Source organism: Stenella coeruleoalba (genome assembly GCF_951394435.1).
Source record: "Stenella coeruleoalba genome assembly, chromosome: 6".
In the NCBI taxonomy this organism is placed as follows: domain Eukaryota; kingdom Metazoa; phylum Chordata; class Mammalia; order Artiodactyla; family Delphinidae; genus Stenella; species Stenella coeruleoalba.
In genome coordinates this window covers 78,034,863-78,057,528 of record NC_137151.1, presented here as the reverse complement: position 1 = coordinate 78,057,528, position 22,666 = coordinate 78,034,863, and positions in this window count along the sequence as shown.

Sequence of the window (22,666 nt, the reverse complement as noted above, 5' to 3'; positions counted from 1 at the left end):
AAGGTAACAGAGTGAAAGGGCAGTGTGCTATTCACTATGGGTTGGTGAGAGAAGGCTCCTCTGATAAAGTGAAATTTGAACAGAGACTTGAATGAAGTGCAGGAGCCAGCTCTGTAGATACCTGGGACAAGAGCTTTGCAAGTGGAAGGAACCACAAGTGCTAAGACAGGAGTATACTGGTGAGAGGTAAGAGTTGGGGAGGTTTAAGAAACTGCCAGGTGGCAAATGTGGCTTCAGAGGGTGATTGAAGGGAAGAGTAGTGGGAGAGGAGGAGGTCAGAGAGAAATGGTAAAGACTTTAGATTTTATTCTGAGTGAGATGGGAAGCCACCAGAGAGAAGAGAGGAGTGGTGGATCCTGTGTTGTGCTACCCATTTCCCCGTTCAATGAATACCTGCTGTCTGGGAGTGCTGCTGGCTGACTGGTCATGATCCCTTCAGGGCCTGCCTCAGCTACAGAGGGCTGCCTTGCCTGAGGTAGTACCCTTCATGGAACAGACCATAACCAAGACTGATTGATGAGGGAATATAAAGGCCTGGCTATCTTAGCCCAACTTGAGACAACTTTAAAGGGCCCTTCCAGCTTCAAAGGCCAACATGTGGTTGGCCAAGACTGTCATTGGACCTGCATAACCTCTTGACTTCTGTCCACTCCTGACCCTTCCATTCCCTTCTACAAATGTTGATCCCAAAAGCACTCCTTAAAAAAGTCTTGCATGCTAAACACTACCTCAGTCACTTCCAGAGATACCCAGTCTGTGATAAGTGACATGGTACTATGCTTATGCTGCAAAAGGATCTTCCTGGCTGCTGTGAGGAGAGGGGGCAAAATGGAAGCAGGGAGATTTGTTAGGAGGCTATTACATTGGCCCAGATGGAAGACAACAGTTACTTGGGCTAGAATGGCTGTAGAGGGGGAGGGAAGACATAGTCATGTGCTAGATATATATGAGAGCCAAGCCAAGAGGATTTATTCGTAGACAGATGTGGGAAAAATTAGGATAATTCCAAAGTTTTTTGGCCTGAGTAACTGAAAAGTAGATTTTTCCATTTACCAAGAAAGGGGTGGTGTGGAGATGAAAAGTTCAGTTTGGGACATGTTAAGTTTAATATGCCTATTAGTCTACCAAGTGGAAATGTCAAGTGGGAAGCTGTACTTATGAATCTGGACTTCATAGAAGAGATCTCTGCTGGAGATGTAAGTTCTGGAGTAATCAGCTTAAAGATGCCAATTAAAGCCATGACGCTGAATGAGATGATCTAGTAGTGAATGTTGATAGAGAAGCCTGATATGTGCCCTCATTTAGGGGTCAGGAAGGTGAGAAGGATCCAGAAAAGGAGACAAAGAAGGAGAGATCTGGGAAGTAGGAGGAAAAGAAATAGAGGTTTGAGGGTATAAATAAAGTGTTTCAAGAAGGACAGTGTGATCAGCTGTGTCATATGCTGCTGATAGTGATGGGTGAGATGGAGACTGAGCTCTTACACTAGATTAAAGGCCTCCTCAGCAAGACCAGATGCTATGTCCCAGCACTAAACAAACATTATTTGATTCAATCTTCATGACAACCCAGTGAGGGAAGTAATATCTACCACATTTTTACAGAGCAGGACATTTAATGTGCAAGTTAGTCTCATTTTTGGACACAGAGTTTGTATTTGTTTGTTAGGTTCTAGTAGCAAAGATGGTTGAACACAGTTCCATCTTACTCAAAAAGCCATGTTCTTTGCACCACATCATTCTGTAATGGATGAGTAGAATTGTTGATTACAGATTGATAGCTGCAGTCCCTGTTTATAATACTGTAATACTAACATGCCTGCAATAGCATTGTATACTAACATGCTGATTCTTAGACTCTATCCCACTTAGCTGTTCATTTTACAAAAGAGGAGCCAAGGTCCAGAGAAGTAAACTGATTTGCCCAATGTCACATCACTCATTGTCCCTGGTCTCTTAACTTAGTATCTAATGCTTGTTCTACTGCATTATATGGTTATCTAAAAAGTCCTTTAAGGGAAAAATTCCTTTTCATTAAGCTAGCCTGAGTGCAGAAGAGTTGGAGTTCTGGCAGGAGAAAAAGAAGAAATAAACTGTTAGGAGACCCAGGCCAGAGGAAGAAGGTAGGAACCCACCCATGGGAGAGGCATTGCTTATCCTGGGACAGGTTTGGTAAAAGATTGTCCTGGAAGAGGGAGCACATCCTTACAAGGACTAAGGGGTCTGGGGAAAAGGGGAACATGTGAATTGAATATATCCTGGAATTTGTTCCCATGCCCACCATATAATTTCTCTCTCCTAACAGATTTAAAGTGTCTATGCCAAATGCTATGCATTTTCCTAGTATTATCTCTAAGCATCACAAGAATCTCACTTTTGGATAAAGTACAGTTGACAGTTGAACAATACAGGTTTGAACTACAAGGGCCCCCTTATACACAGATTTTTGTCAATGAATACTGTACTATAGTACTACACAATTCAAAGTTGGTTGAATCCCTGGATATGGAACTATGGCTACGGAGGGCCAACTGTAAAGTTACACTCAGATTATTGACTACTTGGTGGCTCAGTGCCCCTAACCTTGCATTGTTCAAGGGTCAACTGTAATTGAAATGCAAAGAGCTAGTAAGCAGTGACTCTTGTACTCAATCTCAGATCTGTTGGATCCCAAGGCCCACGTTCATCCCACTACATTTACACATTCTGACATATCACATAATAAAATCACCATGGAAATATTTAATCTTTATCATCTCAGATATGATTTATATGGATAAAAAAATAGTTATAAATAATCAAAAATCCATTTTGCATTTACAATTTTTGGCTGAGTTAATAGTCTCAATTCTGCATTTCACTGAGAACACAAGACACAGCCTGAAATGAATACAGAAATATACCAAATTCCTTGCATGGTTATAACACTGCTCCCTTTGCAATCTTTTTAAAGACATTTTTTTAAAAAATTAGTTCAGTTAAAACAAGTTTGAATGCAAATTTTCTTTATGAATACAACGCCTCATATGAATTTGTTACTGGAGCATTTTGATTACAAAACATAGTTTGCTTATATAGCATGGTTACAGTAATAATACAAAAGAAGCAACAAAACAGAAGCAGGAACTTTCTGTATTTCCTTCCAAATATTAATTATTTATATGTCTGTGGTGATATTTAAGGACCTCATATAGCCCAAAACAAGTGAGGTCTTTTCCAAAGTCTGGAGCAAAAGAGCTTAGGATATAATTCAGAAATTCAAAGTTCAATCTTTTGTGATATACATTTTTTAAAAGGTAGGTGCCACACACTTGTCTAATTCCTTTTTACATTTTCTACCTCCACTCCAAAAAAAAAAACTATTTTTACTTTCATTTTTGAAATTAGTAACATGCTGGATATGCAGGTTATCTTTATTGCAGCCACATCTGTGGTTCAAAACCATATAACCAGGAACTAAATTAACCAACAACCATTTATGGAGTATCTGCAATGAGCTTAATACTTCACCAACGGCTGTGAAGTTACCAAAAAATGGTATTTCATTAAATTTAAGATACCATTGATTATAAGACACACCATTATTTTATGTAACACCAGGAAAGAGGAAGTACTGCCAATTACATTGTTACAATGTTTGACATCATTGATGTTAATTAAGATGCATCTTGACTTCAAGGAAGTTAATAGTGTGAAAAAATGTGCATTTTGGAATAGATAAAATTCAATAACAATTAAAAATAGATCCTGATTTCTAAGAGCTTATAGTTCCATTTGGGAGGGGAAAAACATCAACAGAGAAAAAAATAAATCACAGAATAAGAAAACCAGTATTAGCAAAAACATAGAAGTGAAAATAATACATGTCTGGGGGGAACTTTCTGGCTGTTTAAGAAAAGTGCTTCTTGGGAATACAATTTACACGGTATGCTAGGTCTAGGTTATGTAAGCCTCAAAAACCAGGTGGAGATGTTTGGGCTTGTAATGTTTATGAACAGTAAGAGTGATGCAGTAAGAAATATTACTGTACAAGCTGAAGAAAATAGGGGACCAATCAGGAAGCAAAGATAATAACCAAGGTATAAGGGACATGGCAACTTGGATTATGTTGAAGCCCATAAGAAAAACTGATCGCTCAAAAGGTACTTTTTAAAAATAAATGAAAGTTAATGAAAGAATGAATATAGGAATTGAAGAAAGAGGTTCATCAAAAATAACTTCACAGTTTCTAGCTAGTCTTCTAGCTAGTCACAGTTTCTAGTTAGTCTCATAACCTCTCTAGAGGGTTATGAGTTGTATTTTTACAGTGTTGAGGAACACAATTTATTTACTTAGTGCCTGCCACAATGTAAGAATTTAATAAATATTTCACAGATGGATGAGTGAGTGAGTGAAGCCAGAATATCTGAGTTGAGTTGAGATCATTCATGTAGAGGTGATGGCTTAAAGAGAAGAAATGAATTTCTCAAAGGAGTCAGTTTAGGAGAAAGCCCAGCCAAGGACAACATCATGGGGGACAAATCTTGGGGACCGAAAAAGCAAGTGAAACATGGAAAAAAAAACACATAAGGAGAAGCTATAGGAGCCTGTAGAAAACCTGGGCCATATAATCAAAGGCTAAATAGAGTTTTAAAACAAAAAGTTGTATAAAAATTACAGAGAAGTCAGAGAACCAAGAAGAGATAACTTGACACAATAAAATGAAATCAACTGATGATTTTACATAGAAGAGCCTCAATAAAGTGGTAGGGACAGCTGTCCAATTAGAGAGATTAAAGGGATTTAATAGATTGGAAGTGGGGGCAGACAGAGGTAATATTCAGAAAGTGCTAGATTGTCAATGACAGAAAATTCCATTCCAGGGTGTAAACTCAAGGAATGTTGACCTCCTCACTTTCTGTCAGGAAGTTATTCTTCTTTAAACATCTTTAACTACATTAATTATAAAAAAGGGAAAAAATAAAATATATGTGGTATTTTATTTAAAATGATAAAAAACTGAGAAGAAACATGACCAAATTATTTTAAATCAGGAATAATATGGATCATGTCAACTAAGTTAATAAAATCCTAGAACATTTAAAATACTAAAGGGACTTGCCTGGTGGTCCAGTGGGTGAGACTCTGCACTTCCAATGTAGGGGGCCCGGGTTCCATCTCTGGTTGGGGAGCTAGATTCCGCCTGCATGCCACAACTAAGAGCCTGTGTGCTGCAACTAAGACCCAGAGCACCCTAAAGAAATAAATAATAAAATAAATAAATATTTACAAAAATAAAAATACTAAAGAGTGTATCTTGAAATTTAAAAGAAGTAACTTTGAGAACTCCCTGGTGGTCCAGTGGTTAGGACTTGGAGCTTTCACTGCCAGGGCTGGGTTTGATCCCTGGTAGGGGAACTAAGATCCCACAAGTCACATAGCGTGGCCAAAAAAGTAAATAAATAAAATAAAATGAAATAAGTAATTTTATGTCAACCAAAAAAGCATGATCAGTGGTAAAGCTAACTGAATATGTTGTCTAAAGCACTGGAATAAGCCAACAATGGAAAAATGGTCAAGAAGTTTATAAAACATTTGGATCTTACGTTACATGATCCAGTTTATTAAGGAAACCATCTATTTTCCTGGATTTTTAGATGGATGAATTAGAAAGCCATAGTACTTCTTCTCAAAATGTATCTTAGTGTCAACATTTAGCTGGATGACGAATTGGTCCAAAGCAAAATGACGTGTCATATTTTTATCTTCAATCCTCTCTCAATCGAGTCAGGAGTTCCACACAACATTTTTTCCCCTAGAAATGCTCCTAAAGAATATTTCTCTGGGGACTTCCCTGGTGGCGCAGTGGTTAAGAATCCGCCTGCCAATGCAGGAGACACAGGTTCAAGCCCTGGTCCAGGGTGATCCCACATTCCGCAGAGCAAATAAGCCCACGTGCTACAACTACTGAGCCCAGGTGCCACAACTACTGAAGCCCATGTGCGTAGAGTCCGTGCTCCACAAGAAGAGAAGCTGCCGCAATGAGAAGCCTGAGCACCGCAACCAAGAGTAGCCCCTGCTCACCGTAAATCAATTAGCCCGCGCGCAGCAACGAAGACCCAATACAGCCAAAAATCAATCAATAAATTTATATTTAAAAAAAGAATAAATATTTCTCTGGGAATATTCCTATAGATATTCTATGATGATGAACAGAAACTAGAATCACTACACCTATACATATAGGAGAAAGCGCTCATTCTTTGTAAACAATGTGTATTCAAAACTATATTAATTACTTTAGGATGAGACTACATAGAGTAAAAGGATTTTTTTCTCATCTTGGAGAGGTATCTCATTCTATGATAGTTAAGTCCTGTTACTTTTTGGTTTAAAAGGTCAAGATGTAAAGACTTTAGATTTTTAAAGATTTGGATTTAAAATAATACATTATAAATAAGTATTTAACATGAACAATAAAGCATATTCAATCGATGAATTTGAGGGGAAAATACAAATTTCACAAATCTTTCAGTACTGAAATTCAAGAAAGCAGTGTGAGAAGAGCATTAAGTGAAAGTCAGGGAATAAAGATTATATTACCAACTTTTTTGCTGATATCGGTTTTTGATTTTGTTGCTTTTCAGCTGAAGAATTTATCCCAGCTGTAAAACTACATGATGCTTCAGTTGGAAAATGGCAGCATTTTTAAAAAAAAATTAAGAAGCTTCGCATGACTATTTTTATGAAAAGACTGTGAAGGATGATGTGCTGTTTTATAGTTGTACTTTTTTGGTACTTTTTAGCAATTATAGAGTATTTGTTTACAAATCAAATATGTTAAAATAGCTGTCTTGGGGGAAAAAAGCAAAAACATATACTGATTTTGTTTATTTGATGTACATTTCTCATGTTTCTATAAAACAAGTCAAGGGGGCTTCCCTGGTGGCGCAGTGGTTGAGAGTCCGCCTGCCAATGCAGGGGACACGGCTTCGTGTCCCAGTTTGGGAGGATCCCACATGCCGCGGAGCGGCTGGGCCCGTGAGCCGTGGCCGCTGAGCCTGCGTGTCCGGAGCCTGTGCTCCGCAATGGGAGAGGCCACAACAGTGAGAGGCCTGCGTACTGCAAAAAAAAAAAAAAAAAAAAAAAACAAGTCAAGGTGCATGGCTTCTTTTAAATATACTTCTAAATACATATGCACTAATTAGCCTTGAAAAAAATTAACTCTGTTATAAGAAAAGAAACACAAATGATGCTGTGTAACTTCAAAGCCAAATGTGGCTAAATCATCAGTGTATTAAATTCCTTGAATGGTTGAGGAAACAAGATTATTATTGTTATTATTCTAGCTCTAGTCATTATTACACTACTGAATTTAGTGCTTCATGTTGCACCCTATACACAATGAAACCTTTGAAATTTCCAAGAAAAGTAGAAAAAAATCCAAATTATGGAGGAAAAAAAGGTTTTTTATTGGCTACTGTAATTATTCAAAATAATCTCTATCATGATGGTTTGGATTAGATTTAAAATGATGGGGGAAGGCAGGTAACCAACAGAACTGGCCTAATGGTTACAGGTATTGAAGCTGGGTGATGGGTACATGGCGGGGGTGTTTGAAAATTTGAAAATGTCCACTAAAAAAATAAACAAAAAAGTAAAATAAAAAAAAACAACTTTTAATCAAAAGTGCCTTTGTAATCCCCTGAAAGTGGTCAGTCTTAAAAATCTTAAAAAATATATTTATTGGGCTTCCCTGGTGGCACAGTGGTTGAGAATCTGCCTGCCAATACAGGGGACACAGGTTCAAGCCCTGGTCCAGGAAGATCCCACATGCGACGGAGCAACTAAGTCCATGTGCCACAACCGCTGAGCCTGTGCTCTAGAGCCCGCGAGCTACAACTACTGAGCCTGCGTGCCACAACTACTGAAGCCCACGTGCCTAGAGCCTGTGCTCTGCAACAAGAGAAGCCACCACAATGAGAAGCCCGCGCACCACAACAAAGAGTAACCCCTGCTCACCACAACTAGAGAAAGCCTGCGTGCAGCAACGAAAACCCAACACAGCCAAAAATAAATAAATAAATAATTTAAATATATATATATATATATATATATAGAGAGAGAGAGAGAGAGAGAGAGAGAGAAGGAAAAGAAAAGGCAAAAAAAGGAAAGGAAACAAAAGAAAAAAAAAAAGAAATGACATAGCCAACAAGATGGAGACAGAAAATCACTAGGCAAATAATTTTCCCTAGTATTATTGAAAGCTTTGGGAAAGTAACTCAGGAAACTTTCTGTAATATACTCTGGGTTTTTTTTAATGTTCTTATTTTTATATTTCCACTTGAAAGAGCAGTGACATCTAAGAAGTATATTCACATTGTTTATTTTACAAGTTATATATGTTATTAGTTTTTAAGCTTGGTTTAGACTACAATGTTCTTAAAAAGTAATTTTTATATCATTATACAATATTACTTTTTAAAATGTCTAGAATTTACAGGTTCTTCCATCACTAGAGATCAGCACTGCATGGAATTTTATTATTATTATATTACAAAAAGAGAGGAACAATGTAACTTCAGTGTGCATATGTGCCTGGGCTCATGTGCATCTATGTGTATATATGACTATTTATGTCTTAGTAGCTTAGAAGACTCTAACTGGAAAGCTATAGAGTCATACAACATGTGCTCATCTCCATGGTAACCATTTCTAAGACAAATGCGCTTCTGAACAATGGTCCCGAAATAGTCTATTACCCATTTTTGTAGATTTCCATCATAGCAGCAAAAAATAGTTTTGGAAAACTTTGTTCCATTTCTAACCAACAAAAAGAGAGACAACAAACATATACCCAAAACTGCAGAGAAAATATGTTTAAATGTAATGACAATTTCTGCCGGGAAGTTATTCTTTCTGCCAGGAAGTTACTCAAGATTTCATTTGGTCTGATTTTCATTTTATGGATTATCTATACTTACTGCTTCTCTTGCAACTTTTTGGCTTCCTACATTTGAGCCATTTATCCTTTCTGAAATTTCTGTGCTATAAAATGAAAAGGAAGAACTGATCTCCCAGGTCTATTTAGCTCTCAAATTTTATGATTTTCTGATATCTCTACTCAATTTGAACCATTATGAGAACATGAGCTCAGGAAATAAAAATAATTGAAACCTAAGTCAGGCAATCTTTTCCCCTTACTAGGTTAGATAAAGGAGAGTTTTTAAACTACCATAATGACTGGATTGCCATTCCTACAAATCCTAAATATTTCAGTCTTGCTTTTCCTATGAAAATTGGCTACATTTTCTTTGCATTAGAATATCTTAACTTTCTAAAATGAGGACAGATTGAAAGGGGTTCTTACATGGGGGAAAACAACTTCTGTAGGTTTAAATATACTCATTTTGCACTCACACCTCCACATCTCCTCTGATGGAGTTTCAGAGTCAAAGCCCTCCAAGGAATTGGAAGAGTCATGATGATCCTCAGATGGGCTGGGCCAGAGCCTGTGCCAATGGAGAGAACGGTAGAAAGCAGGAGTTGGTTCTACCCAACCCTTTTCAGTTCCAGGGAAATGGAAAGCTGACTTCCTGGGTTTTGGTATCTCTACTACTTCCCCTCCCATCACAACCTCCAGTGACATTAAATTCTCTATGCTCCAAGATTTAGAGGAAGAGGGAGGAGGCAGGTGTCCTAAACCGTTATTCTAGCAGCTTTAGGCAGAATTATGGCAGCATACATTTCCTTTGAGAGCAGGCCTTACTTTAAGCCCAACTCTACAGGTAAATTCCTTTTAAATTGCTTCCTGCCTTTGGAGTTCCACATCTACTCCTACAGCATTCTTGAATGCTGACTCTTTAGCAAAGGGAAACGTCCTCTTCTTCTTATCAGGGAAGACAGACTCCTTACTCCACAACGTGGCCAGACCACTATGAGTATCACTGTCATTTTTCCCCTTAGTAAATATACTAAGTTCTCTTCTGTCTTACCCTCAGTATGAAGCTGCCTCCTGACCTAATCCATGCTTCACAAAGGAAAAAGAGGGACTGGAGAATTTGCATTTACCTTTTGACATAAGTACATTTTAAAAGCAGCTCTTTGTGGTCAATGCGGCTACATTTTTGGGCTAAACTAAAGGATGATGGGGATTTTAAAAGGATAGAGCCACACCATGGAATGCCTATGAAAGGGAGAGTTTTGACAATTGCCTTTTCAGTCTATGAAAGGGATGGTTTTGGCATTGGTTAACCATAGAAGATACAAAGAATCCAGAGTGCAAACTTCATTTTGGTCCCCAGAGGTTAGTGGATTTTAGGCTTCAAAATTCCAACTCTATCAGCCATTGTCCAAAGTCCAAGTGGCTCTTAAAGCTGCTGTGCCTGCCTTGTCCTGACCCCTTGTTAGACTACCAAGGTTTCAGGTTCCCTTATTTGAAGGCCTATTTGTCTGAATCACTTAATCTTGGATTACGACCTTTAAAGGGGACTGAAAGATAGTTTAGTATTTCACTCACTTTCTCCCTTCTGCTGTAGAATCTGAGCTGAGGAAAAGTATCACTATAATACCTTGAGTACCAAGAGCTTATTGTGTTACTCATATCACATCAAGTTGGTGATGTACTTGGTTTCAGTATAGGGCCTACTCTACCTACAAAGACATAACTTTTAGTTCTCAAAAGCTAATAGAAGACCAAGAACTTTTAACAAAAGCCCCAGCTAGCAGGAGATATACAACAGGTTTTGGTTAAGACATGGATATCCATGTTGTCTTTCATTGACATGGAATTGCTTAGAATTTTCTTGGTGTGGATGTTCTATAACTCCTGTAACTATTCCTTACCATGAGAATTTAGGTTGTGTCTCATCTAAGTTATTATAAAAATATCCTTGTGCAGAATTTTTTTTTATTTAGGATTTTTTTTCCTTAGGGAATATTTTAGGAGCTGAATATATTAGTATGTATTCATATTTAGAAGGCATGGGTATTTTGAATGTTCTTTATACATATGCCCAAATTAATCTTCAAAGGGGTTACAGCGCTGTATGAAAGTGCTCTTTTCACTACAAAAGCAGTTTCGTTTTAAACTTAGTTTTTCTTCTTTTCCAAAGCATGGAGTCTTGCTGCTCTAAATTTTAGAGACTTCTTTTTTTTCCCACATTGTAAATTCATGAAGAAAATACAGTTTGGACTTTTGTATGTTATAGAGAGAAAAAGGCACTTGATATCACAAACAATACAAAATTATAAAGACTAATATTTCTCTATTTTATTACAGCTCTTTTTCTTACAATGGATCTTAGGCTTAGTTTAAAATTTAATAAACAAAAATTAAATGAAGAGTATATTAATCAAGCTTATCAATATAATAAGTTAAATATCCCAAAGCTATAGCCAATACTGCCAGCAAAAATGCTCTTCTATGATTCTTTGAAAATAAAAAAAGGATAAACTATTCTTAGACAGAATCAATCAAAATGATTTTGTAATTTTTCTTGTCAATTAGTGCAAATATCTAGTAAATGTTTAATACTAGCTGAAAAAGGTTTTAGTAAATAAAACACTATGATTCTGAAAATTATCTAATCTTTTAAAAATTGTTTCTGTTTACACCTACATACCAGTCAGAGAGCTTTTTACATAATCAAATTCCCATAATCAAAGTTGCCTGAGAGCAAAATATATGAAACAAGCACTGGGTGAGTATTATTGTAGACAGGACAGGTAGCACAATGCCTGGTGGCTTCATGCCTGCCAGTCTTCAAAGAATTGTGAATCACCTAGAAGAAAAAAATGTGATTGTTCAGTAGGTGGTTTATCTTTCTCTCTTTCAATCCAGTGACTCAGCACAATGAATGCACTGACTGCATTCTTCATTTGCATCTCGAAGAAATCAAGATTTAGGAAGCCCAACTCACACAGTGGTGTATCACATGCTATTAGCTTAGCTTCAGTTTGATAGAGAGATATGTATTTAACTGATCTTAATAAGTTTGACCACTTGGTTTGGCTATTGCTAAGCATGTCACTTTGATATTTATTCTTACAGTCTCCTCTTTTAAAAATGTTTCTAAAAATTACCATCAAGCACCATGAAAATAAAATTAACTTCTGTTAAGAATTCCGTTAATAAGTCCAGTTCCTTTCTGAAGGAACAATAGTTGTCTTTATAAAATAATTCAAGGGCTTCCCTGGTGGCGCAGTGGTTGAGAGTCCGCCTGCCGAGGCAGGGGACACAGGTTCGTGCCCCGGTCCGGGAAGATCCCACATGCCGCGGAGCGGCTGGGCCCGTGAGCCATGGCCGCTGAGCCTGTGCATCTGGAGCCTGTGCTCTGCAACGGGAGAGGCCACAACAGTGAGAGGCCCGTGTACCGTAAAAAAAAAAAAAAAAAAAAAAATTCAAAATGATCTCTTCCAAGAGTTTCTAATTATTTATCATTATATTATTTATATTCTAATTATATATTATTTATTGCATAAATAAAGGAATTCTAGTTTTGATTACAGACATATTAAAACCCTTTACAGTCAAGTTTGGGTAAGTGTCAAAGCTGAGTAATGAGTACATGAGAGGTCATTATACTCTTTATTCTTTTTATGTTTGAAACAATTTGTAACAAAAGGTTAAAATAAAAAAATCTTCCCACTAAAGGTAGGAACACCTCTTGAAATAAAAGAGACATAAAAGAAAAAGAAATCTTTCACATAAATTAATCTGTCTCCCATGGAGGGAAGAAAAAAAAAACCCTTAATCTTAGTTTTTTGTTTTTGTTTTTTTTTTGCGGTACGCGCGCCTCCCACTGTTGTGGCCTCGCCCGCTGCGGAGCACAGCTGCCATGGCTCACAGGCCTAGCCGCTCCGCGGCATGTGGGATCTTCCCGGACAGGGGCATGAACCTGCGTCCCCTGCATCAGCAGGCGGACTCTCAACCACTGCACCACCATGGAAGCCCAATCTTAGTTTTTTGATTATCTTTTTCACATTATCTCATTCCACAAAGAATTTAAGCCACCTCACCTAACTCTGATAATTGTAGTCAAGTCGCACTGTTTTGTGTCAAACAGTTATTTAATGTTAAATGATGGTGGTGGTATTTACTATATATTTACTTTTTGCCTACCTGAAAAAGCAATAGCAGTATGAAACTTAGGGCATATCGTACAGTGTAAAGGGAGAAGTTGCCACCAGGCATCGAGGTCAAGAGAGGGGACATTTCACTAACAAGAGTACCTTGTCAACATTCAAAGACATATAAATGTCTAGGTATTTGAAAACCTAACCAATACTGGATTTTCTTAGAATTTATTGCTTTTTGCATTTTTGTGATCCTTTCATATATCCTATGTCCCTTTCTTCTTCATGTTAAGTTTTACTTGTTATAAGTCCAGTATGAATAGAGTGTACCAGCAACAGATTTCCAAATGTGCTGCTTTATACAAAGCAGCTTTGAAAGCTGAAAAGCTGGCTGGCTCTGCTTTAGCACCAGACTTCTGAGACTAAATTTACAATTTTTCTGCAGTCATCCTGAGGCAGACTAACTATGGCTTATGTAATGTGCAGAAGCCATAGAATCCCTTTAAGTACTGTATGTTTCATTAAGGAGGCAGCCAACCCTGAATTATACATAGCAGAAAGAGAAAGGCTACGTAGGCAAATGATAACTTGCAAGTAATTCAAAAATTTAGTGCTAAATAGCAGTTTCCTTTGCACTAAACTGTTTAGTCAAGGTATTCAATTGAAAATAAAACAACTTGGGTTGCGTGCTTTCGGTTCTCCTTCCTACCTTCTGTTGGAGGTGACAAAGGTCTGGCAGCCAGACGGAGGCAGATAAAGAGGGAACTTGAGTAATCTAACTATGGTGGGATATTTTGTCCTGATAGCATGTAGATTACAAAGTCTACCCTATCACTTCTGTGGAAAGATTTCCATAGAGTCGGTTTTAATGCATTGAACTGATCAGGAAAGAGATACTTTTTGCATCTTTGGATCATGGTCTAAAAATTTGTTTTTCAACATTTATGTCAGGTTAAACCTGGACATTTAACACATGATTACTTTGGGTATACAATTGCCCTTACTGTACCTTTTTGGATGGACGCATTACAATCCAGAATGGTTCTGAATCTTGTGTCCATGGGTCTTTATATTGGCTTTAGTGAGACAATGAACTCTTTAAAATTGCACTAAAATTTTGTATATTTTTATGGATAGGATGCCTAGTTTTACTAGACTTATATAAGGTCCATGAGCCAAAGCTAATTAGGAACCTTAGTTAGAACCAAGAATTAATTTGGCCTATAAAGACCAACATGTAAGGAAAAAATGATTGCAGCTTTGCTTTTGTTTCTGCTTCAACTCCTTGGGGGAAATGAGTAAAGATGAGTTGTTCACTTCATTCCTTTCTTCTGATTCAATTCATGAGCTTTAAGTCTATCACACCCTCTCTTAAAACAAGAGCGTGAGCTAGGCTAACTTTGTTATTTCCAGAACTGATTGACTACCAACCTTCCCTTCTGGTGTTTGGAAGTACTGTAGTTTGTAAGCTAGTGGCTGCATTTTTAACTAATCTATTACATAACAGAATGACTACCATTTTTAAATCTAATATATTAGATAACATAAATATTTTTTATTTAAATCGACTTACAAATATCAAACCATTCTATAATTAAAAGCTGACACAAGAAATTATTTATACGTATATGCTAAAGTTTGTGGGTTGTTTTTTTTTTTCCGGTACGCGGTCCTCTCACTGTTGTAGCCTCTCCCGTTGCAGAGCACAGGCTCCGGACACGCAGGCTCAGCAGCCATGGCTCACGGGCCCAGCCGTTCCGCAGCATGTAGGATCTTCCCGGACCGCGGCACAAACCCGTGTCCCCTGCATCGGCAGGTGGACTCTCAACCACTGCGCCACCAGGGAAGCCTTAAAATTTGTTTTAACATGCTCCTAATATTGTAAATGTGGAATCTATGATATGAAATAATTTAAAAATTTGATACTAGCTGGGAAACATGGCTTTCCTCTCTTCACAAACTGAAAGTTAACTGTTCATCCTATCATTTCAAATACAGCACAAATAAAGACCATTGGGAATGAGAGAAATACACAAAGTAATTGTGGAAAGTTTGAATAAATTCTGATTCTAAAGTTTTGTTGGGAAAAGAGTAACCAGTTGAACTAATTAGAAATAATGGAAGAAATGGTAAAAATGTAACATGCAAATAATCTGGGTGGGACAGTGAATGTTCATAGTTTTAAAGCAGAGAAACAGTAGCAGTTTTGTATGATGGTGGTTAAGTAACACTGGATTTGAATTTAAGTGGGAATAGAAAGTTGAATTTATGTATCAGTGAACACTTGACTTATTGTAAACATTTAGACTTCAGTGATGTTTTAATGGAGGGAAATCATCTTATAATGCGTTTATAATATTTTAGCATAATGTATATTTTATAATAAGAAATTATTTAGTGTCCCTAACATTTGCACATAATCAGCACTTAGAAGCTTAATGATTATGCTGTGTGTCTAACATGAAATAGAGAAAATGTCATTTTCAAAAATTATTACTTTGAAATAGAATTTGTCAAGCAAAGCAATGTTAATATAATTAGGTAGGTTTTAAAATTTTTTTGGTTAAGTGCTAAAATACAGAGTTAGTTATATTGTTCCCTAACCACTACTCTCAACTCCTTTGCCACTCTCTCTCTCCATGGCACTCAACTAAAAAAAGAAAAATCTACAACCCTCCATCTCTTTTGTGCCATGTACAAATGTAGAAAATCACACAACTGGGCAGACTGAGGCAGTAATAATAATCACCATAATAGTAGTAACAACAAATATTTATACTCACTGAATTACACAAGGTACAGTCCTAAAAATTATCCCATACATTCCTCAAACAATCCAGTGAGGTAAGTACAATCATTTCCATTTAAGGTGAAAATTTGAGGTTTAGAGTGCTTTGGTCACATATCCAAGGTCGACTGTAAGTGGCAAAACCAGGATTCAGACCCTGTCAGTCTGACCCCAGAGCATAGGCTTTTTTCTGTTAGACATTTAAATATATGACATCAAACTCAAATGAACATTCAACAATTTCTGACACATGACCTCCTGTTTAGGCTGATGAACTATTTCTAATTTATTGAGAAAATACAAGATATGAGAAAACTTTCTGATCTTCCACAAACCAATTCTATTGACCTACATCAGTGTACACATCAAGTGGTTAATAGCCTGAGCTCCTCCCCTTACCAGTTGTGACCTTAGGTACAACTTCCTCATCTTTTTAATAGGAATGATATAGTGTTCCTATTTCAGAGTTTGTTATGAAGATAAAAACACATTAATACATGTAAGACACTTGGAACAGAGCATGACACATTGCAAGTACTCAACAAATGTTAGCTAGTATCATTATCCTGTCTTTTCCTGAAACACCTGGTCAACATTAGTTTGGCTGTTTATCATCAGCTTCCCCTTCATCTCTTTCCTTCCTGTTCTGTCAAGGCTTCTGTACCTTTGATTATGCTTTCTCTCTGTACTGAGTTATAATTCTCTCCCTCTCTACAGGATAATCTGACAACTACTACTGAAAATAGATGAAGAACCCTCCCTTGACCCCTCCAGCTATTGCCCTAGTCTCTGATTCCCTTCACACTCCTGTTCAGTCTTATTTGCTGACTACTCTTCTTGTATCTGATTCCTAAAATTCAGAGTTCTTCAGGGCTTTGGACTAGGCCCTAGTTTCCTTTTTAAAATACTCTCTCCTGTGGGCTTCCCTGGTGGCTCAGTGGTTGAGAGTCCGCTTGCCAATGCAGGGGACATGGGTTCGTGCCCCAGTCTGGGAAGATCCCACATGCCAAGAGCGGCTGGGCCCGTGAGCCATGGCTGCTGAGCCTGCGCGTCCGGAGCCTGTGCTCTGCAATGGGAGAGGCCACAACAGTAAGAGGCCTGCGTACCACAAAAAAAAAAAAAAAAAAAAATACTCTCTCCAAAACTGATCTCATCTATTGCCATGATTCCAAATACCACCCACATTCTGATGATCCTAAATTTACATCTCTAGTCTAGAGCTCTCCTTGGAGGTCCAGTTCAGTATGTTCAATATCCTTCCCAATTTTTGAAAAACTGTTCATCTTTAAGGTAGACTAAACATAAAATATAAATGGATTTTATGTTCAGCTGGAAGTTGGTTATCATCGTAGGCTTAGCCTGTATTCTAACTCAAGTTTTGTTCTACCATTGTTTTTGCCAATTTTACATGTAGCATTCTAATATTTTAAAAATACTTAAGACCAAACTCCAAAGATCAACCAATAAGTGTATGTATACACTGATACGTCATCTACTATTTAGGTATAAGTCTAAGCACAATAAATTTCTTTAAAAAGACCCCAAAACTCACAAGTCCTTTGTACTGAGAAAAGAACCAAGAAAGTTTAAAACCAATCATAAACTGAAATTGTTCATTACATTAGAGTTTTTCCACAGAAAAAACTGAAGTTCTTTGAGTGAATTTAAAAGGAAAGATAAATCTATCTTCAGTTTGCAGAACAGAAGCAAATAAACATGTGTGAAGTGCATTATCAAGATCTGGCAGGCTGTAAGATGAATTTCATTGGATGTGAATGGTCAAGATCAAGGCTGTAATGAATTTTTCATTGTTTTCTTTTTGAACTTTTTGGATCAGTTCTATTTCTGGCATGTCTTCTGCTGACTACTGGAGACATCTTATGTTTCATTTAGACCTGTCTTGGTTACTCCTTTGCAATACCAAGTTGCAATCTCTGGCTAAGCCTTAACTCCTTATTCATTTACTACAGATACTGGGATACTGTTGCTCCATCTTTTCCCTATTCATTTTCTTAATCATTTTTAGTTGAGTAAATTTTCATACCCTGTGGTCTTTGGATATGTAGGAGAACAGAAGTTTAAGTATGGATTTAGCATATATCTTACTGTCTATCCTTTTTATGACCACAATTAAAGCACAGTGAAATCTCCTATTGTCCTTTTCCACAGTTCTTCACCCAAAGTCGGTTCCTCTGTCTTTGGTATGGTCCAAATATATGCAGTCTTTATTTATTTATTTATTCATTTATTTTTGGCTTCATTGGGTCTTCATTTTTGTGCGTGGGCTTTCTCTAGTTGCCGCGAGTGGGGGCTACTCTCCGTTGCGTTGTGCGGGCTTCTCACTGCAGTGGCTTCTCTTGTTGCTGAGCACGGGCTCTAGTTGCGCAGGCTTCAGTAGTTGTGGCACGTGGACTCAGTAGCTGTGGCTCACGGGCTCTAGAGTGCAGAATCAGTAGTTGTGGCGCATGGGCTTAGTTGCTCTGTGGCATGTGGGATCTTCCCAGACCAGGGATCAAACCCGTGTCCCCTGCATTGGCAGGTGGATTCTTAACCACTGCACCACCAGGGAAGTCCATGCAGTCTTTAAAACAATTTAAAAAGTAAAAATTCCTTGCAACGCTCCATTAATTTCTTGTTTACATATGCCTGATCGTTTTCCCCACAGCCTGACTCATTTTTTGCTTTCTGCACTCAATTTTGTCAGAAGGTAGCAGTTTCACAATAGGAAGGGATGGAAGACAGACAAAACCAATATATGTCTACTATGATATTTCTAGGCTATTTCTCAGAGAAATTTCGTCATACTTTTCTAGTCATACATAGCTACCTGGTTTGAAGTCTGATGTGAGGAAAAATGTTGCATTTGTCTTTAAGAATTAGTGGAGAGAAAGAGGAAAAAAAATAAGTGGAACATTAACTTTGTCAGGAGATATCCTAATCAAAGGGCTTTACCCTAAGAACCCAGGAAGAAGCTCTTCCTCAATTTTTCTTTCTTTTTGTCTTCAATAGGGAAGGAACAGAAGGCTGGGTGATTTAAAAAGGCAAACTGAAATATACTTCATGATTAGCAAAAAGTGTTACAGAAATAATTCCCATTCTAGTTTCTGGAGGAGGCAAAGCTAAAGAAAACCACCTAAAAGACTGGTATACCAATCTGGGAAAAATATGGCAGAGTCTAGCTGTTAACTGAAGAAACTTTAATGAAGGGACTGTTTATGAAGGTCTGGGCAGAGTTAAGGAACTCTAGCAGAAACTACAGAATCATGTTCACTGATGCATGCCAAATGTATGCCATCCAACTTGTTGTCAGTTACATCACAGTGGTTAAGAATATGCATGAACTCTGGAGTTAGACTGATAAAGAATCTAGTACCAGATTTATCACTTCAGTAGTTAAAAACAAAAAAACTATCTGTATTTCAGTTTCCTCACCTATAAAACAAAAAAACTGTCTGTATTTCAGTTTCCTCACCTATAAAATGAGGATAATAATAGCTCAAAGTATTGTTGAGAGAGGTGATGAGAAAATGTAACTCAAATAGTAGCACCTGACACAGTACAAAAACACTTAGTCAATATTAAATCTGATTATTAGTCCTTGTTTTATTCCTAGTAATGATACTATAATGTTGACCTCAAAAACTGTTATCATTTAGTATAAGGTTGGGCTGTGAGTAATTTTTTAAAGAAGTCCCAGATAAAAGAAGCTTAAATAAAACTCTCTTTCAGACAAAATCCAGATGTAGAAAGGGCAGGTTTAGTATGGTAGTTCTGTTCTAAGAAGCCCACTTGTACCTTCTATTTCTATGTTCTGCCATCCTTAGTGAGTGGCCATTGTCTTCATGGCCTAAGATAGTGGTCATTGCATCCTTGTTTCATGTGGAAGAACGAGGTAAGAAGGGAAGACTGGCAAAAAGAGATCACAGCAGTCTCTTAAGGAAGGTTCCTGAAAGCTTACATCCTAATGGCCAGAACATTAGTCATATGGCCATACTAGGCTGCAAGGGAGACTGGGAGATGTAGTCTTTATTCTAAGGAAGAAAGAGAAATATACTGAAGGATAATTAGGAATCCTTGTCACAGTCAGCAACTATTTCAAATTTTCTTTATTAACCTCAAATTCCCAAGAGTTACCTTTAGTTCTCCCATTTTTTTTGGATATTTCTTCTTCTCCATTGAATTTTTTTCTCCCGCTTTAGCAATCATAGGCCTACATATTTTCTGTTCTACCTCCAGCTTTATTTCCCATTGTTTCTTTCATGTACGTAATGAGCATTCCTATTATTTTCCTGCACTTTTTAAAAATCATTTTGCATTTATTAAAGTTGCACCTTCTGCTTAGAGTGTCCTTTTCTCTAAGTTTTTTTTTTTTTTTCGGTCCGCGGGCCTTTCTACTGCTGTGGCCTCTCCCGTTGCGGAGCAACAGGCTCCAGACGCGCAGGCTCAGCAGCCATGGCGCATGGGCCTAGCCGCTGCGCGGCATGTGGGATCTTCCCGGACTGGGGCACGAATCCGTGTCCCTTGCATCAGCAGGCGGACTCTCAACCACCACGCCACCAGGGAAACCCTTTTTCTATACGTTTTTAAGTCCAAGACTGACTTCTCGTTCAAAGCCCAAATGTAAGTTTTAGAATAACTGTTAGGAACTTCAGGAACTTCAGGTTGGAACTCTTCTCCCTAGGTTTCTCTTGTAGCCCTGTATCTCAGGCCTTATGTATATTTCTATTCTCACCGAGAATGTGAGCTCAAGGAGATTAAAATCTATATCTTATACAGCTTTATATCTCCTCCTAGAACAACAGCACTTTGCACAATTTAAGTATTTATTGTTCAATCAAACACATAAGTTTGATTATTATATAGAATAGAAAAATATTCTTTAAATCCATCCAGGATTGTTACTATGAATGATTGAACGTTTTCCAATTAGGATTTTCAAATGTTTACTTTCCTTAGAGTGGGTACTATTATACTTCTCTCAATAAAAAAATAAAATTTCAAACATAGATATAGAACTTTTAGTCAGATTTATTAAGATATACTTTATGTACAGTAAAATTCACATTTTTTAAGGTATACTGGTCTATGCTAGCTAACTTTCTATGATTACTACAAATATGAAGCTGTCTTCTACTTTCTAAATCTCTCTGAATGCTTATGTTCTGAGCCAAACAGTGGAAATCTCTTAACTGAAGAGAAACTATTTGAAAATCTTTAGTACGAAGGGAACTGTGAAGAGCGTGCTTGATATGATGAGGGAAATAAAATCTTCAATCATGCTTTTTATTTTTTTTTTTTTTGCGGTACGCGGGCCTCTCACTGTTGTGCCTCTCCCGTTGCGGAGCACAGGCTCCGGACGCACAGGCTCAGCGGCCATGGCTCACGGGCCCAGCCGCTCCGCGGCACGTGGGATCTTCCCGGACCCAGGCACGAACCCGTGTTCCCTGCATCAGCAGGCAGACTCTCACCCACTGCACCACCAGGGAAGCCCAATCATGCTTTTTAAAACTTACTTTCCTAATGTCTTTTTTTAACTTTCCTAATCACTCTTAAAATGTTATGCTTTTCCAGAAAACTATAGCAGGAAAAAAATCTACAAGAGGGGCAATTCTTTTAATAACTTTATAGACTGATTCACATGGTATGAAAACTGAGAGGAAATATAAAATGACACATACTAATTACACTTGCCATAAAATCATACATGCATGGCAAAATATATGATTATTACCTTAGCACTGACAGTATAGTTTATACTACACATACAGTCAAACTTCCAAAGGGTTGGCTCTTAATAACAAAATGCTTTTTGATGGAAAATGTAGAGAAATGCAAGAATTGTGAATACTTCATCTAGACCTAATATCTTTTACTCGAATAGACATGTTCCATTCAATCTAGGGCCAATATGTCTAAAAGTTGTTTATAATAAAAATTCAATAATGAGACTAGAATCCACAGAGTTCTCCCTCTATTGGGTACTCTGAGTTATAAGCAGCTACAAATGTTCAAGTTCATATGGAAACATGACAGTGGCTTTTCTTGAGTGATAGTTGTGTTCAAATTTTAATATGGCACCATTTTCTTGTTCTCTCTATACAGGAGTTTTGAAAAAGTAGAAAATGATATAACCTTTCTTTGGTGTGATTCTGTAATTCTGCCTCTGGTTAAATTTGTCTGTGGTCCCTGAAAAGAGCACATCTTTACTCTCCAAGCCCCTCCCTGGACCTCTCCTTCCCAGGTCTGCTCTCACTATCTCAGGCTCCAGACTCTTACCTCCTCTAAATTAATATTTAAACTATCAGGTTGGAATGTAACCAGATAAATTAAATCCCCCCAACGTGCTAATGACTAATAATAGCTCAATAGGTGATCTCTCTGAGGTGTTTGCATTAAAAACCTTCATTCAAGTTAAGTTCTGTGTATAGGATTCCAAGCACAAAGGCAGGTAGGACTTTTTGGTGGACTTAGGACTCTATTTAAAGCTTCTTAAATCAAATTCAGTCCGTCTACTGCCTTTCTCTCCTTGGCATATTAAAACGAAGATTTCTGTAGGAACTGTACGTATACTAGCTTAAAAAATGTTTCAAAAGATATTCGTCAAAATTTCCTTTCCCTAAAGTGTTTTGATGAATGAAATGATATTTACTCTTACAATGTCGTTTACTGAAGGTGGCAGAATATTTTGTCATTCACTTAAAATTAATGAATATAATATAAAAGATTAATATATCAGAGGAAATTAGGGCGAAAAAAACCATCAGAACAGCTTGACTCCTCTTTGCTGGAATTCCTCACCCCAGTCAATGACATAAATCCTTAATTT